Source organism: Aptenodytes forsteri, unplaced genomic scaffold, assembly GCF_000699145.1.
Source record: "Aptenodytes forsteri isolate BGI_AS27 unplaced genomic scaffold, ASM69914v1 Scaffold6, whole genome shotgun sequence".
Lineage (NCBI taxonomy): Eukaryota > Metazoa > Chordata > Aves > Sphenisciformes > Spheniscidae > Aptenodytes > Aptenodytes forsteri.
This window is the reverse complement of record NW_008795709.1, coordinates 148,875-161,620: the sequence shown is the minus strand read 5'-3', so window position 1 is coordinate 161,620 and position 12,746 is coordinate 148,875. Positions and strand designations below refer to the sequence as shown.

General features: G+C 48.1%; 1 protein-coding gene across 1 annotated transcript in view; it reads right to left on the bottom strand.

Moving 5' to 3' along the window:
* The window catches only part of DUSP4 (dual specificity phosphatase 4), a 121,186-nt gene that overhangs the window by 107,849 nt on the left and 591 nt on the right, over nt 1-12,746 (bottom strand). The gene's annotated exons all lie outside the window — the stretch shown is intronic.

The following is a 12,746-nucleotide window of genomic DNA, read 5'->3' as shown; positions in this document are numbered from 1 at the left end:
TTGTGGCAAGTGTAATTTAAAAAAAAAAAAAAAAAAAAAGTGAGTAACCTGCTGCATTCTCTTTGTCCCTTAGGCAAATTATCTGCTGCTTGGTCTTCCAGTCCATCTCCTTTCCCACTCCACGCAGAATCCCTTTCCTCCACTGCTGCAAATGTACCTGCTTTGCTCACTCATCTTTCTAAGGGGATAACATAACCAAGGAACAGGCGCAGTTGACTCACGTCACTCTTTCCCTGGAGAGAAAGTACTTTGATATGAACCCTGCCTCTCTTCATGCTCCCCAGGGTGGGCAGACCTGCAACTGAAAAGCTACCTAGCATCCTGCTACGCCAGGACGGCTACACCAGGACGGCCCTTTCTAAGGGACAGCCCTTTGGCTTGGGATGAGAATCCCCAGGATTGCTGAGCTCTGCCTGATACCAGCATCGGGGACGGTATCTACATTGCAATTCCAGTTAGCCTGCCAGAAGATCCCTGCAACTTCAGCTTCATCACAGTTTCCAAGGCAACTTCTTTGGCTCCTGGTGTTGATAGGCTTTGGAGGATGTCCACAGGCAGTTTGCAAGCTCAGCCTGTCCTCTCTTCCCCAATGGCAGCAACTAGAAGCTCAACTAGCCACAAGGCTGAGGCTGCAGTTTAGAGCAAAAATTTTTAATTTCTCCAAAACTTCTGGGCAAAGCTCTAACTCTCAGCAACACTCTTGGTTGGCTGCACGCTCCAGATTTGGTGATGAATGAGCAAGAACATAGGCATCCCCCTTCTAGCCCTTACTGAGTTTTGGGGTACTCAAACCAATGCCTAAGCTGCTCTGAACAGTGGTCCCAGGCCCAAATTCCCACTGCAATTTCTGTTCCATGCCTGGTCCCAAGCTACCTGTGGAAGAGGCTTGCTGATATCTCCTAGAAACTGCAGAGGTGTTCATGTGTCCATGTCAGGTATGGTCACCATGGGAACGGGCATGCAGAACACAGAAGGAGAAGGGACTGAAGAGACAACTGAGGTGCACAGAGCATCAGTTCACCATTGAGGATTGCTGCACATGCAGTTCACCCACAAAGATTACTCTGAGATGCACAGGCAAGAGGCCTTTCTTCCCCAAACAGTCCTGGAAGGATAGCAGAGCTTGGGACTTCCCTCCAGCCCTTCTCGGCTCCCTTCATATGGCATATGAGACTTTGCAGCCACTGGTCATCACCTGCTCAGACTTGGAGCTGGGAGCAACCAAAGAAAGTCAGAGCTGAGTGGTTAGGATATATCCCTGATGCCTTTCCATTGCCACTTTTAGAGGTACCCCTAAGCCATGTTTCTCTAACACCATCATTCCCAAAATAGAGAGGATCCACCACCCCAAACCCCTCTAACACTGAGTTCAGGGGGGAAGATCAGTAACCCTGACATCCCGAAACACGGCAGGCCTGACCCAAGGTTGAAGGCATTTTTAAAAGGACAGAGCATTATAGCTGTGGAAGGGTGTGGTCTAGGGGCCTCGGCTTCAGCTCAGCGTTTCTCTGCACACCTACTCACAGAAAGAAGGCTTCCCACATGCTGGGTGCACCCAAGTGTGCTGCTCCACAGGCCAGGTCACTCCTTGCCTCTCCTGCAGGCAGTATAGCCACAGTCCTCAGGGGTGACAGCATTAGCCATAAATTTGCTTCCAGAGTCTGGTAGATAAACCTAGTAATGTGCAAGGAACTATTGGGAATCACAGTAAAACAGGGAGCATCTCCTACTGGACCAATGCAACGGGGTGAGGAGCTTGCACAGAGCCACTTACCAGCAGGAAAAGCTCCATGCTAAAGTAGTAGCAAATACATGAGTAAGAAGCCACAATTTCTTTGTCCTTTGCACGTGGAGATGCTGCCATCAGCAATTGTAGTTCATTCCCAAGCTCCGTACTGATATTATCCTGCCATTAGTTACTGCACTACACTTGGTTCCTACAACAAATTCATCTCATAGCTCCAAGCCCTCCACTTGAAGCCCAAAGCCACCTGTACTAAGTAGATCTGCTGCAAAGGGTCCCCTCAGTGTGATAAGCCAAAAAGCAAGCCCACCAGCCCAGACTCAGTTCTCCAAATAATTTAAATGCATATTTAATAAAAATGCTGTGAGATCAACTTCTATCTACTTTCCCCCCCAGTCTTCTCTGCAGGTTTTTATACTATGGTCATTATCATGGGGTTAGTGCCTGCAGGCAACAGGGTCTCTAAATGTAAGAAAACTGGGATTTGCAGGATCCCATGGTAATGGCAATGGGCCCACAGGTACCAGTCCTCAGTGTGGCACACATATCAGAAGCACAACAACCATGGAGAGAACAGAGTTCCCCCATTTAGGCCACCTGGCCAGCATATATTGCAGAGTGAAAACACCAGCAGTAGTGTTGCATTTGCCAAAATGCAGCCTAAGAAATATTTCCTAACTAATTACTATCCTACACATGCATCTCTGCTCAGAAGCAGCAGTGAAAGCCAGAATTAAGGGGAAAAAAACAATATTGCAAACCACGCACATCCTTTCTGCTGGGGCTCAGTGAAGTGTAAACCAGTTGCAGCACACTGTAATCTCCACGCAGATGCTTTTATTACAGCAGTAAGTGCTTCTCTGTTTAAATATGAGGCGTTTGGATGATTTCTAGTAAAGCCAGCTTGCACTGAAGCAAACGTGCCTTAGGACAGCCACATCAGCCAGATGAGATTCTTGGTAGCTAGAGAAGCTGACAGGTAGAAAGTTCTCCTGTCAACATCATATGCATCTGCAGGAAGTCTCCACATCAGCTGGTGACAGGGACACATGAGGATTCGAGACAGAGACCACAGCTGAGCTGTGTCCCCACATCACCTCAGGTGACCTTTCAGTTTAGATGTTTTCTGCCACTCCAAGTAAACTTTGCCCCTGTGTCTGGTTCCCATCAGGAAAAGCTGAACAACTCTTGAAGTATTTCTCTTCTCCTCTTCCTACTGCCATTACTGCTTGGTGACTCACTCCCAAGTATGCCCACAACATGCTAAGCCATTACTGCTGGAAAGCCCCGCCAAACACAACACTGCAGCTCAATCAAAATAAATACCACCTGTCTCCTTCCTCCCCTCGAGAGCCAGCACAGGCAAACCTGTGAGCAGGAGAGACCCCAGCCTTCCAAAATGGGGCTCAGAGTGAGACACAGTATGAAGCAGACAAATCCTGCATGAATTAGCAATGGAAAGGGGAAGGGACTCACCTAGGAATGGCCCTTGCTACCTGCTACCAGTCCTGGCTCACAGCTCCTGGGCACCTCTGGGATTGCCAGGCAGAGATCTGAAAGGCTGGGTGAGGTCTCACATGCCCCAAACATCCTCGCGTCCTCACGCCTGCACAGCCCTGTCACTCGTGCAGCCCTGACAGTATACGTTGGTGCAGCCAGCCCAGCAGAATGGGCTCTTTCACACTGAATGATAGATGTCTCCAGCATGGCAAGGAAAGGAAGCAGTTGTGTATTGCTGATGCTGTGGGGATGAACACACTACATTACAGTACAACGTTATCCAGCTGACAGCATACACGGTCCATTGAGCTCTTCACTCTAAAAAAAATGTTGCAAATAAAACCAGTGATGCGAGCAGGCAACACAGAGCACATACTGTGAGCAAGGCTGCCACCACATGGTACAAGGACAAGCCTGCAGACTCCTTCAGCCAGAGCAGGAGTGGGGAAAACCATCCTCACACCTCCAACCAGCCCTGGCCTCGTTAACCAGCTATGGCCAAATCCTGATGTCTCAGCCTGATCAATTAATTTGGTCGGGAACTGTCGGTCTTGCACCCTTCCCTCCCCTCCTAGTCATTAAAATCTCTTGCAAAGAAACCACCAGAGTCTTGTGAAATAGGGATTCCTAAGACACAGATGAGCTCTCGCTGTTCTCACTAGGGAAGATTTGAATCAAGTGAACTAGTTCAAGAGTGCCCCAAAGATCAGAAAAGTCTGGGCTCAGCAGAGCCTGGGAGCACTGATACACAAAAATAGACCAAGCTCTTGCAGTTCCTAAACTCCCATTGCTTGTGGGCGTGGAATTAATCCAAAAGCGTGATACTTCCAATAATGGCTGGGGAGCCTTGGCCTCTCGTGATGAACTACAGAGCAGTTCAGGTGATTCCACTCTGCCATAAGAGAATCATCTGCAAAAGACAGAAAATATTTTTTCTTCCTCCCTTTCAGCCCCTTCAAAATACTCCCCACATAGGTGGGGGAGAGAGGAGTTGAAAATCAGAGGAAAACTGAGATTTTTCCATTACACATGAAAGTTACCTTTATTGTTGGAAAAAACATCATGCAGATAAAAAACATTTCAAACGCTATTTTAAAAAAAAAAGCTTTCTCAGAATGCAGGCCCACCAATAGACACCCCAAATGTGCTAGATACTGCCCCAAATGTAGCAGGAAGAAGAGCAAGAGAAACCACAGCTTTGTGACAGAGGAGTACAGGCCAGGTCAGGCCATAAAAGGGCGAGGGGGAAACAAAGCTGAGATTTACCTTTCTCCATCATCCTCAAGCCCAGGCAGTGTTTTGGGAACTCCTGCCTTTTGTAGATCTTCCATCCAGCAGTGCCACTCAGAAACGGTGCCTCCAAGCCCCAGGCTTTGTCACCTTCTCCTCTTTTTGCTGTTCTCCTCCCTTGACTGATGGCAGGTTTCTAATGAAAATACAGACCACACAGCTGTGGCTGGCAGTGGTGCAGGCAGTAAGACACACACACACTCATCGTGAAGTGGTACCTCTAGCACTGGCCTTCACAGGGAAGGCACAGCCTTCAGCAGCGTTGAGCCTTCATGGTGATGGTGCCTGCCACCTTTGCAGCAAACTCACCTCCAAGCCATTACTTAACTTCCTTGGTGAATAAAGGTCTTTTTATCCTCCGTTTTACCAGACAAATCCATCAGGCAGACAGGCATCAAAGCCTGACTGACCCTGACTGTGATATACCAGCCAACTCTGAAATTCTTATCTGCAGTTCATCCTCACTCCTGGAGACCACAAAGTACATCGGGTGGGTTTTCCCAGGCTAAGAATACCTTGTTTATGGGATCAGAGACAGCTGCAGCACATGTTGCCATGAAACATGCTCAGGGCACAGCCCTGCATAAACAGGGCACAGGGAAAATGGAAACGCTAACCCTACCGCCTGTCCTCCCTTCCACCTGCCCTCCCTCTGCCATTGATAGCTACCAGCAACCCTTTCCCCCTGGCACGGATCAGGTACAGTGCCCTTGTCCCACAAACGCAGCCCAAGGGCACTAGAAGCTGGACAGAAGCTCTGCTGGGACAGAGATGGGGAACACAGGCTTTGCTTGTATTAGGCATTTCTCAGGTGACCACTCCATTCACAGAGCCTGTTCTTGCAAGGTGAAGAGACAGAAGAGGGTGTGAGGCTGTCTCTGAAAGCAGCTTCGGATGGACACTGCCCTGGCTGAAACCACCTGCTTTGTGAGAAATAGGTGGCCATTAAAGAAGATGCCTTTGACTTTTCGAAGTGTCTTCCCATATGGAAATAAGACAAGCATTGCTGGATCAATTAACTTTCAAGCACTGTGCTGATTCAGTAGCAGCTTTGCTCCCACCCCCATGGACAATCTCTGCCCTTTCACAGCTGAAAACAGTTTCTGCTGACCCACCAGCCTGGCTGTTGCTTTACAGCTGCAGGTCATCTATGGGGTTTAGCCTTAGCACCCAGAAAAAGGTGAGCAGCTTTCCAGGCAGGTTCCCTTAACCCTGTCTCCTTTAACAGCTTAAGCAGTTAGAAGCAGCTTTTACAGCCTGTCTTGAAAGTTTCTGCTCTTTGAGAAAACTTTTGACATAAGAAATGCCACTGGGACCTGCCACCTCCCTCCAAAGTGATTATGATCCCAGGCCAAATCACTAAGACGAAGTGCATTTCCCCTCTAGCAGGATGTGTGGCCCTGTTCTGCCATGCATCATTTGAAGTAGCACACAGACAGGCAGCAGAAGTCAAAGCCAGCACCTGTAAATGTGTCCATGACAGATCAAGTAGACAGATGTGCTTAGTCGAGTTGAAAACAACAGCAGAAAAAAACTTCTGGAGGAGAGAGAAAAGGAAAACTATGTTGATTTCTGCCCATCAGGACACCCCTTCAGGAGCTTTCTGGAGGCTCCAGAGACTACTAAAGCCCTTGTTCAAGGCTGAGTATCACAGCAATCCACACGCATTTCTCTGCCAGGCAGAAGGCTGCTGCTTTGTGCTGTGATGGTGACTGATGGCATGAGCAGATCCTCCAGGAGCGTGTGGGTAACTCACAGCAGCCTTTTCCCCACCGTCCCACAGCACCTGCAGCGGTGCCATCCAGCAGCACTACCCACAGGTCAGCAACACTCCTTAGGGTCATAGTACGCTGCAGCACATTGCAGCCACCATGAGATGCTCACCCCCCTTCCAGGGAGCACCCCCCATGTTACACACAGACAGGAGGGAGCCAGGGATGCAAAGTGGGCAGTTGGCCAGCCAGTAAATTAATTTCAAAGGCAGGCAGGTGATAGATGGGGTTCATGTGGGAAACAGGAGAGGATAAATTGCCCATCTGTGACTGATACAGCAGAGAACAGTACAGGATGGAGCAAAATGAATGGGCACGGAGGGATCAAGGAAGGAGAGACTGAGCGGCGTGTACATAATTGAATCCCTGAGGTCTGGTTCCTGTCTTTTGGGCTACGTGGGATTGCAAATGTAGGAGCACAGCTGAAGTGAATGATTCATGGGCTGTGTGTGACAGACAGGACCCCCAGAGTAATCTCTTATTGGTGTGGGGGTGGGGATGCCATTGACAGGATGGTGAGGGAATGTGATGAGACAAGGAGCTTCCTCCACATCTTTCTGTGAACCTTTGAACCCAGCCTTTACAAAAACAGCCTGGAGGAGTCTACCAAAATTAGAGGTGATGCCACAGCTCAGCGCTCTGGACCTGGCCAGGGAGGCAGCTTGTCAACTGGAACCAATCCCCCCTGCACAACAAACCCAGACTTATACCACAAGCTTATTAGTATGCTCGGTGCTGCTGACTTCTTCCCTACAGGAATCATTGTCAGGGAGATGAAAATGTTCAGGAAAATCAGCCCTCTCCCCTCTGTCCTTCTCTGCCCTGCTGCTATGCCAGGTTCAAGTTGGCAGAAACAGCCAATTAGCAAGTGCCAAACCATTTCTAGGGCATTCCCGGTCTCACCAGAAGCAGTGAGGAAGTGCCTTAGGAAAGAGCCTTTCAGCAGTGCCACCCCAGGCTGATGTGCTGAAAAGCAGCTCAGAAGCATTTTTAATTGTCCTGTGCTATGTTCCTTCAAGCGTGTTGCTTGCTTTTACCCTAGTAATTTCTCAGGTGGAAAGACACGCTCCGGTACTTACGGCAAGAGGCTCACATGCATGGCACAAGTACAGCTGGGACATGCCCAAGCACTGCGCCCTGCCAGTCTGCCTGAAGCAGTGCAGGCGAGCCAGCTGCACCATCCTGCTGCTTCGGTGGATGTAAACATCCTCCCCCATATGACTGGGGGCTGCAGGAGGACATTAACTGCAGGTTATGTGTGACTGTAGCATCCTCCTCACCAGCCTCCTCTCTCCAAGAGAGGCCAGCAGTGATGCCAAGAGAAAACTGGAGAAAATGCATAGCCAGACTTCTCCTGTGCCACCTTACTGCCTGCAGCAGCCTGCAGGAACCTGTTCAAGTGGAATTTTCATGCTATTAAGGCCACCTATGGTTTCTTGCTCTGCAACTCTATTTTTTTTTCTTCCATTTTTAAACTTCCAGCATCCACCACAACCTGTGGCAAAGAGGATATTCCATGCCACACTGCCGAATCCTCCAGTTTAAGGTAGCGGGCAATCCAGTGCCTTAGTCCCAATCCCCCTGGCACCTGGACCTCTCCCTATATCTATTTTAAGCAGATGAGGTGATAGATCAGCTTTCTTTTGAGATTGTGAACTAATTTTATACTGAGAACTGGTGTCTCCTAGCTTGTTCCCAACTTGCCCTGCCACCTAAGCCCATGCTGCTCTTGTGCTTGAGCAAAGCTATAAGCAGCCTGACTCCCTGTTTGCAAAGAGACTTCATTTCACTAAATGGTGCAAAACAGCTCTCCACTTGTCCCATCTTCATGAAATAATGCATTTTTTTATTAGGCTCAGTGGCCTTACTCTCTGAGGCACTGGGAGAGGCCTGAAGTAGATGTTAATCCACTAATTCAAATGCTTTCCATGAATCAGAAAGTAACAGAGAATGCTGCTAAGGTTTATAACCCAGATCCCCACCTAATTTTTTTCAGGTGGTAGAAGAGTAAGGAACATATTGAAGCCCTTTCTACTGCAATGCAGGCACTTCTGCACTCCCAGAAATTGCCTGTATCTCACTGATATATTCCTGAGGACCTGACAAATAACAAGCTGTTGTCCCTTCAGCTTTGGCACACCCATCCTGGCACAGATATGCCAGCCAATCCCTCTTTCCCAACAAAGGTGATACCATTTCAAATAACAGGAATAAATGGCACCACCAAATACATTTTTGATACCTGTGTTAAGCTGCATATCTGGAGTTTTGCTGGTATTGAAATGTTGCAAAATGATACTGGTAAAAGTTCCTAGCATAGGCATGAGTTTTGGGCTGTCTCTCACTGGAAGTCTCCATCCTTCCAGTGCCTGATGCCCATTGATTTCAGGAGGATAGGCGACATAAGTAAACACCGTATGAATCAGCAGATGAAAGCTCTGAATGGCTTTCAGGGACAGGGACATAGAGTCATGGCAGTGATAGCTGGAAGGGACCTCTGAGGTCTCTCACCCACCCTCCCACTCGGAACAGTAGATCAGTGAAGTTGTAACCTTGTCTAGCTGAGTCTTGGAAATCCCCAAGGATGAAGATGTCAGAGTCCACAGGTCTTCAACACATTTTCTTTCCGAGGAACACCAAGAGTGAGGCAAGTTCAGTTTTTCACAAGCGGACTCAATTATTTAAAAAAGAACGACAGATAATGGCATTTATCATTCTTTGTCTAAAGGCTTTCCTTGATGTTGAATCCATTCCACATTCAACCAAATTCTTTTTGCTGCAGTTTGTCGATATCTGCCTTAATCACTAGCTATTTAAGACCTACTCATTACTGACTGTATATAAAAACTATTCCAGTTTTGCTTAGCCTGGTTTGGGGAGATAGCGGACAAACTTTCTCATCCTGGAATAAGCTGGGGCCACCCATGCCATGACCTTGTGCCAGAGGTTGCCACTTCAGTCCAATGTCGCTGGGGTACTTGGGCATTTTTAGCAGTAGGTCTGTGCTCACCTAGCTGATTTGCGCAGATTTAAGGGAGGAAACACTCCCACAGGCAGACCCAAGCAGTCGAGCATCTCCAGCAAGCAGGGCAGTCCTGAGTGACTGAGGATAAACTATATAGGTGGAACCATAAAAGGACCTCACCTCCCTGTTGCCGTCACTAGGGTGGTCATGATCAGTGGCCAATCTTTGCAGCAGGTACATCCCAGAATCACCTGGCTAGCACTCGCTGGAGCAGCAGCAAGACCAAGGAGCACCAGAAGGGTTTCAACCCCAAAGACTTTGCTCAGCAGCTTGTTTTATTTTGTTTCTTCCAGGACACAGCCAGACTACAGTGAACCTGAGGCTCTGAACTATGCCCTTTGTTCTCCAGGCCAAACATAGACTCTCACACGTAACACTTCTTTACTCCAAGAGAAGGACACAGGCACGCACTTCTGGTGTGAAACCTGCCCTTAGACAATTCTGCTGCACTTAACATCTTTCAGTCACAAAATCTCTATGTCTTGGGTCACAACCTTGCTAGTACCTAATCGCTGGGCAGCAGAAGAATATGAAGTACATGTAAACTCACTAAAGGAACTTTTTTCTTTCAGGGAGTCACATACATTTACTTAGAAAAGTGACTGAAGTTCAAATAAATTCTAGCTTCCAAGCACAGAGGGTTATTCCACTAAGCATAAGGCAGAAACAGACCCTCTCTGTAGGGATGTAACTTCTAATTATGTATTGCTCCCTGCAGCCTATACGCTAGGATCATTATTATCTTCCATGTTTATTAATCAGCTACCTGATGTTAACAAGAAGATAACTTCTAGGAGATATGCAAATAATTCTGCAATTTTCTTTTCCAGTGACTCAGCATTCATATCAGAAATGTGTTAACAGGATACAAAGGCTATTAAGAAGCCCTCTGCGTAATTATCCTCTTCCTTGCCTCCAGTTCTTAATAATTCATGGAAGAAAATGGTTATTTTCTAATAGATACTCCATCTTTCCAGAAGAAAAGTTGTGTAAGTTATCTTTTCTTCTGTTTAAAATCTCATTTCTTTCATTTTCCCTTCTCTAAAGACCTGTCTCTAAAATTTTATTCAAATAAGGCAAAGTTAAATACTCTCAGTGGAAGGAATTTAAACAACTGAAACAAAATGCTTTCAGCACTGAGGAGGCTGGACTGGCACCAAGTTAAAATATGAGTGTCGCACTGAGAGTTAATAAAGCACCTGCAGATTACTTTTCCATATTATCTTTGCAACATCAAGGGAAAGCATCCGGGACAGAACTCATGGCTTCAAATGAGTTCACGTTACTGTCACAGAGAGGCAACTGAAGCAATGTTAAACCAGAAATGGTCCCGTTCACCCCATTTATCTGGGATCAAGTGCAACAAATTGATGAGCACGTAATTAACTCACTGGAAAATGCATTAGTATGGAGAATGTTTTTTGGGGGCCAGCTATTCTCCTAGGTGACATGATAACAGTCCACATCCATCATGTGCTTGCTGTGCTGGAGTTGTTCAGGAGAAAGCTTGTCTGGGCTACCAACCGCTGGGGCACTGAGCTCTTACTTGGTTTGTTGTGTTTGGGTTTTTTCCTGTGCAAACACTGCTCTGTGCAAGAGCTTTGCACTTAACTGTTTAGTGACATGAACTTAAGAAATGAACAACTTAAGAGATAACTCCTACCCTTGGTTTTGCTTTCTTCACCTTCCCCTTGGTTTTGCTTTCTTCACCTTCAGCTGTCACCTTTTCCTATGAAAAATCACACCTTCAAGAAGCAAGGAAACCCACCCGGCCTAACTTTCTAGTATTTAACCCCCTAATGCTCCTTCTCCCAAGGAAATCTCTCTAAAGGTCCCCCAAGGACAGCAAATCCAGCAACCACCCCACCGATAACAAGGTAACAGAGAGATGCCCTCTTCTCAAATGGCTTAGCAGGCAAAAACTTGGCAAAGCTAGGGAAGGAGATCCAGCAGAGGAAAATACCCCTCTACATGCTCCACCAGCCATGAAACGTTCCGATTAGGCATCTTGCTTAAAATATCCAAGCCAGAGGCTTTTGCATGAAACGTCCCTTGTGATTCATTTCAAAGGTGTGCTCTGAATGGAAATCTAACACTGCAATCAATTTGCAGAGGTTACCTGGAGGAATAAGAACATATTCAGCAGATAATAAAATAACCTCACTAACATGCCATGCGGGAAGGGCACGCTGTCAGAAACACACAGGAGAAGAAAAGCCATGCTTGGAAGGACCCAGAGGCTGAAACAGAGACAAGAAAGATGGGTGTGATGCCTGCATACGAACCTATATGGGACATATCAAAACACTTGACAGGTCTAAACCCCAGCTCATATACACAAGCACAGGCCATTTCGCAAAAAGCCCATACCCTAGATTTTAGGAAACTGCATAAAAACAATTACAGAGCCAGACTCTGTGTAAAGCTAACCCCTGGGCTTTGCAAAGCTAACCACTCTTATCAGCGACTAACAGATGAGATACTCTTTGGAGAGCCATGCTGCCGAGACACCCAGTCATGCTGGCAGGACAGTGTGCCAAGCCTTTCCAGCCCCCGCTGGCCTGGATTCCCATGACTTCGGATGCAGGCAGGTCGGCTTTATTGCTGGGGCTGTATTAATTTTCTCCTCCTCTTGGCAGGAATGTGTTCATAGCTCAGCACAAGCCATCTCATGCCACTTTATGATGAGACAGGGGCTATGACCTTAACAGCCACATGGCACTGCATGCGTATTTCCAACTTCCCCACGTTGCTCAAGACACTCTGCAATCAAAGCACAACGCTAATGATGTGAAGTCAAGCAGGGAAGCCCAGGGAATGCTGAAATTACAGCCAGGCGCCCACTGTTAACTCTGCTGCCCAGCTGCACAGCCCTGATGTTAAAGCTTTTCATCCTGTGAGCATGGTCCTGGTAAAGTTTCTGCACTGCTCTGTGCATCGCAGAAGCAGAGTGTTATTAGCTGCTGACTACTGGGTATTTTGGGGGTTCCCTGTGAAAATGGCAGGGATAAGCGACCCCAAGGGGACCTACTGGTAGGGCAGGCACAGGCTTGCTTGCCAAGGACAGCATTCGGGCACCTTAACGCCACATCCCCCCAGCACCCCGAGGGAGGGTCCCTATCCCTTCTCCACCCTCGGAGGTGCCTCTGGATGTGCCTGCCCCCTCCCCAAGCCCACAGGTGAGACGATAGCGCATCCCTCCCCACCTCTCCCGGCGCCTCCAGCCCCACGGGTGCCACTGCTCCCCGCGGTGCATCCTTACTCCTCGCCTCTCCGGTATGTCCTTCCCACTCCTGTGGGTGCCCCACGGGTCCTCAACCCCCAGGCCCCCTCCCCGTGGCATCTAAGTGCCTCCCCACCCCCTCCCAGCCCCAGCGCTCCTGCCCGTTCCCTCCCGCGCCGCCCCCCGCGCTCG